Below are 6000 nucleotides of genomic sequence, written 5' to 3'. Positions count from 1 at the left end.
GAGAACATTTTGTTAAAAATAAAGGGGGGGGAAAAAAAGAGTTAAATTATTTATTGTAGTGAATAATCCGAAAGAAATAGCCATAGCTCTGTCCAGGGTTTACGGAGCCATCTGAGCGTGTGTCGAGAACCGTGTCAGGGATCTGATCGCAGGTTCACGGGCTCAGCCGTCGGACAAAATAATTTCAATTTTACCCCCCAAATCAACGCTTTGAGGAGTAAAACGCTTTAGTAAGCGGCGCGTTATAAGCATAGCAGTTGATCTGATTATGTTCTTAAACTGATTATTTTTAAATATTTGGTTGTTTGCTTTAAGCAACCGCAGTTCAGCTTCATCGCACCGCCTTTGGGAAATAACGTAATCTTTCCCTGGGCGGTGATCTAAACTGATCTGAAAACTTTTCCTTTTTCTTACTTCTCTTTTTTTTCCTCCCTTTACAAATCCTGAGACAGCCCTGGATTCTTCCTTATCCAACGGCTTGGTTTTTCATAGTAATCTGTATTACTCCCCAGCGTAGAGCAAGTGGCAAAGCAAACCTGTTCCCGTTCAGTCCAGGTCCCAGATGTTCCGTGTCCTCCCTCCCCTGTGCCCGTACAGCGTGGGGACTGGCAAGTAAGTACTGAGGCTTTGATTGCTTTGGCACGGGCGGTGAAATACTGTGTTGGTTCATATAAACTGTTTTTCACTTGCGGGTTCCTTGTGTATCTTCAACAAACAGGTGAATGACTCGTGGGTTGATAAGTTCCTTTGTAGCTCTTGTGGAATAACTTTTATCTGTATGCAGTCTAATACATCTGTTCATTGGGCTATTCTCCCTGACCTCAGGGAAAAAAAAAAGGATTAAACTGTGTTTTGCAAGAAGTCATGTTGAAAAGCAGAGAAGGAAAACAGATTATTCCAACTTTCTCCCACAGATGAAGGCCTTTTCTACAGCAGGCAGGGCTGGGCCTGTGTGCTCACACACAAGTAAAAAAAAAGTACTTTGCTGCCTACTGGAAAAGCCAGAATTGCACAACCCTGCTATTTATTGCATCTCTTGATGGTTGTAATTCCTGTTAGCCCTCTGTTTCCGGAAACAGCCTGATTCCCAGGTCATGAGAAAACTTTTCTGATAGGATTATTTTGATACTTGTATCTATTGAGGTATGTAAGGACCTTTCCTTTTTTTCCTAGGATTGTGAAACATCAAATTAGCTGAATATTCCTTTTTGTTTTATGATTTAAGTATAGCTCTGTGTGACTTTGTACAGGGGAGGGCAGGAACTGGATTTACAGCTTCTCTCTTCCGTAAGTTTCCAACCAGTTGAAATACTGCCAGCTTCAGGGAAACAACTCCAGGTTTGTCCTTTATGAGAGAAAAAAAATGCAGGCATTCTGTGCCTGTGGGGTTTTTGTGTGATCTTCCAGCTAAAATTGTTCCGTGCTGTAGTAAAGTTAATTTCAGTGTCACAATAACTTCTCTTTTTAGTTGAAATTTCTTCGGTCGAAAGCAAAACTGCAAATAAATATGTTGTTTGGGCTAATTTAATATTTGCAATGCATAGGCTGGTAGATGGAGGTGGTTTTGGTGTGGCTGAGATGGTGCACTGTTTTTCTGACAACGGATTCCTATAAGTCCAGAGCCCACATAGGCAAATCTGGGAAATGGAAAAATACTAGGAACTTTTCCATTGCTGTCAGTCATAAGTGGCTTAGGCAATAGGAGTCAGTGAGGGGAAGTGTGTTTTGTTCTCTTTGTGGGATGTTCGTGGTAGGTCAGAAGAGCTATAGAAAGTGTAGTCTCTTAACGATCCGTGTGACTGGTTATGAGTTGGGAATGCTGTGATGACGTTTCTGGGACACTTGGGAAAAATGTCCTTTATAGTTATGTCTCTGTTATCACATAAAAGCCTTTCTGTGGACATTTGAGACCAGCAGCAGTCCAGACCAGTCTGAAACTTTCTCCTTGTCTCTGCTATTTAAATTTACATGATGACAGTGTCGTCACCCTGCTGAATCAACAGCAAGTCTGGCCTGATTGCTGAGATGTCCATAGTTCTGTCCTTCCCTCCGAAGGTCAGATTTTACACCTGGTTATCAAAGCTGTCGACGTGGTGCTCGGATTTGCCAGTGGATGCAGGTGTAAAGGGTGACAACAGCTGTAAATGTTGTGTGTGTATAATTCCCGTGGATTTTTGGTCACCAGCGTTCGCGCTCGCTGGCACAGCTTGTCCGTAGTGTCACTGGGTGAACATTAAAGCATATGCTGTGACCTGGTGACAGCTCTTGTGCCAAGCATTGCAGTCGGTTTGAGTGCATCGAGGGTTGATTTTGAGGCAGAAATCGGTGGAAGTGGTGCTCTTCTGCAGGGCTGGCTCTGGGCACAAGGGGACATGAGCCGTGCGCTCACATTTCCATGTCACGCGTGTGACAGCTGTGATGTGGTGAGCTCAGGAGAAAGCCCAAGAAAGGTGCAGTAGGTGAGTAGTTGTCCCCCCCAGCCCTCTCCATATTCCAGGCGTGTCTCCCGGGGGACATGAGCCCTGTTTGCTGGCTTTCCCCAGCATTAAATGCCTCGCTCATATCTTATCACTTGTCATGTGGGCCTGGGCACGATGCTGATGTACCCGACCTGCCGCAGGGCTTGCTCGCCCGGGATGGCTCAGGGGTGACCCGAGTCACTGAGGAGAGGTGAGTGAGAACTGCTTGACTGAAAGCCTTAAATGCCAGGCTGCTTCACAGCCCTTTTCTCATTGCAAACCACCCTTGCACTCAGAGCACAGGAGTGGGAGCCAGTAGATGGCAATGTATGACCGGACATGGGAAGACAACATTTGTTTTGGGGGATTTTTGTGTTTTGTGGGTATTAGTTGTGGGTTTGTGGGGGTTTTTTCGTTCCATTTTCTTTATTTTTCGTTTTAAGTCATAAATTTCACTTTGGTAGTGCAAGAGCTGTTGAGGTACTTGTAAGTTAATGGCAATAATGGCTGTGGTAACTTCCGAGAGTTGGGAAAGGCCTAGTGGAGTATGCAACAACCTGTAGTGAGGTTCTGCAATGAGTTGTTGTTACTGTACAGCAACCAAGTGCCTCATGTTCAAACAGAAAAGAAATAGGCCCTTCTCAAAGACAGGTGTACTCCGAAGATATCCCAGTGTATTCCACTGGATGTCAGTGTGAGAGGGAAGAGAGATGCATGGGGAGGATGTGTGTTCACTGAAGTTTTAGCTCCCAGTGCCCAGAGCAGCTCCACTCCGTAAGCAGAAAGGAGATCTTCCAAAGGAGGAAGAGCGAGCACAGTTCCCTGTGTTTATTTCTTTCTTTGCTCCTTGTTTACTCAGGAGAAAGAACTCTTCCCCTTCTCTTTTCATCTCGTCTGATCTGAATGAACTGGTGAGGAATCTCGCCTTGATTGCTGAGGAGAACTATCCCTTACAAGATGGACTTTGTTTATGTCACTTTCCAAGTTCTCATTTTCGTTCTACATCATGATCTGCCCTTGGTCCTCCTTTAGAGCCTTTCTGGCTTCTCCCTTTCTCTTCCTTCTCAGTTTCTCTTCCATCGCCCTGCCCCTCCCGCTGTCTGCTGTTCTTCACTCTCACCATCCTCCTGATTATTTTCCCTATTCCCTCTGTCGCTCCCTCCACCTTTTGTTTGTCTTTCCTCCAGACCCTTTCTCCTTCTGCCTGGATTCTCTCTTAATGAAGAAAATGAAGAGCTGCAAGGGAGAAAATCGTTTGTGTGGCTATTTTGATAGCGAGGAGGTTGAACATTGGCTTCACCAGGCCCCACGTTTTACTGTGGCAGCTGAATCTACTCTCCCTGTCTGGTTTGACACCATTCAGACAGAGAAAATTTCATGTGTACAGTGCAGGCTGAGCAGAATCAACCTTTCCAGTTCCCTTCGTTGAACAAAGAAATTTTGAGCAGTTAAAGATAATATAAGCTGCATTTGGCTGATATGTAGTAGGATCAGAGCATATAGTGATCTTTTCGTTGCTTGGGTTTTTTTTTTCCTTTGCATTTGTATAGATGTGAAGGTGTAGGAACCCAGAGTGCCCAGAGTATTTCTCTGCTGTTTTTAAGGGTTCTTACCCCCCTGAACAACGCTGTTTTAGCCTCCAACCTTGGAAAAAATTACCAACGGTCAGACAAGAACTAGAAAATACAGTGGTGTGAATTAGGTGACAGACTACTATGTAAGATTGTCAAAGGGTGAAAAATATAGAGGTTTTGGGCTTCTCTTTGTAGTAAATAGATAAGAGTAAAAAATATCAAAATGGAGGATTGTTGTTGTTCTCCAAACCTTCTTCTCCTTCTTCTACCACTCCATTTCTGCAGTAAAAGTAATTTGGAATGATTGGATAGAGAATTCCGCAGTTCCTGGCTGTGTTACTGAATAATTGGTAGGAAAGTGAAAATAATATATGTTTTTAGTAACTATTGGTTAAATTATCTTTAAAAGGCCATGTAAATCTTGATAATTAGACTTCTCTCCTGCTTTCTGTGCTCTGTGTTATGCCTGGGTCACACTGGTGGCTCTGTTCCTCTGATAAGACTTAATAAACAACTATCCGGCAGCATTGAAACTCCAGGAAAAGTCTCAGTTTATCTTTGAAACTCCTTGCAAGGACTTTTAGAAAATACTCTCCCATCAGAAGGGATTTGATTTATGGCACGGTTCAGTGTCATGAAGGTGTGGAAGATTTTACGTTGTGTGGCAATAAAATCACAACTCCACTATCTCAGTTTATAGCATTTAAGGACACCCAGCTGTGAGCAGTGCAGGCTTGCAGGTACATACATGACCATTTCTCTCTTTTTCCTTCAAAGATAGATATGTCTGTGTCCCAAACTACTCAAGCAGCTTCCTTCCTACTCAGGGAAGCACGTTGTCTGGTTCACCTTCACCTTTGATTGTTCTGGAAGCCCTTCCTTGGAGCAGTTGCTGTTGAGGTTTAGGAGAAAAGGATTTTTATTACTGCAGGCACAGAAATTGGCACTGAGTGGTGGTGAAGGCAGCTGGGTGTCTCTTCCTGGTTTGCAGCCCCTTGCCTGGGACTCCAGCCTGTCCCTGACAGAAACTTCTGGTGATGGACACAGCAGGATTTCACAGCAGAGGGAGCATCAGTTTATGGCTCTGTGTATGGTCTCACAAGGGAACACTGTTCAATAGGCTTCAAAGTGATTCAGCCCTGGCATAACCGTGGCTGTGGCCACATGTAATATAGCCTGTAGCTCTTTAAAGAGGATTAGCCTTAGATCAGGGACAGCATTCATTGCTGGATTTCATGTAAAGTAGAATATGCTAATGAAATGGAAATGTCTATAGCAAACATTGCATAATATTGGGAACCTCAAAATTGAGCATTGTGTCTTGATATCCCTGCTGGGAGCCAAACTTTCATACTCCGGTTGTTGTTTCGAGAAAAACTGAAGTTTATAATACCACCATGAGCTCTCTGTAATAAATCAAGACCTAGCTTGCAGTTTTACAAGCAAAGTTAAAAATATAGCAACAAGCACTTGAAGGTAACTTTTCAGACTTTGCTGAAAAGTCTTAAAATATCTTCATTTGGGTTTTCTGCAGCAGGCATAGGCTTTGTTTCATCCTGTGTTCTCTCCCCATCTGCCCATCCATTGCTTTAAACACCGTTTTTGGGTTTACAGGGGTTGCAGCATCAGTCCTGCAGAGACACAGTGTTTCTGACATGCGTTTCTGAGCCACTGCACCTTTTTAAGGCACTTTCTGCCTGTACATCCACCTCCACCAGCAGCCCAGTAGGCTTCATTTGGCTCTCCTATTTCACTTTTATGCCAGTCTTCAGAACGCTTGAGATTTAGCATTGTACAAATGTAAAAAAAAGTCTCAAGGTGACCCCCAGTTCCAACTGCCCGAGTCAAGGCATTTTGAAGGGTTTTATTTACAGATGCCATGGACATCTCTCAGAAAATAATTTCAGTGGGAGCTCTGGGGAGTCACTGTCCGCTTCTCACCTCGGTCGCGTTGTCGCCTCTCAAGG

At 44.0% G+C, this 6000-nt stretch overlaps 1 protein-coding gene across 1 annotated transcript in view; it reads left to right on the top strand.

Annotated features, from left to right (window-relative positions):
• Nucleotides 1-6: 6 nt before the first annotated feature.
• ALPK1 (alpha kinase 1) overlaps nt 7-6000 on the top strand; it is a 34859-nt gene continuing 28865 nt past the window's right edge. The window contains exon 1 of the mRNA XM_017738938.1: nt 7-612. The gene's annotated coding sequence lies outside the window, so the exon portion shown is untranslated. The remainder of the gene's footprint in view (nt 613-6000) is intronic.

Source organism: Corvus brachyrhynchos, unplaced genomic scaffold (genome assembly GCF_000691975.1).
Source record: "Corvus brachyrhynchos isolate BGI_N302 unplaced genomic scaffold, ASM69197v1 scaffold597, whole genome shotgun sequence".
Taxonomy (NCBI): Eukaryota; Metazoa; Chordata; class Aves; order Passeriformes; family Corvidae; genus Corvus; species Corvus brachyrhynchos.
The sequence above is the reverse complement of the archived record's forward strand: the minus strand, read 5'-3'. Positions and strand labels throughout refer to the sequence as shown.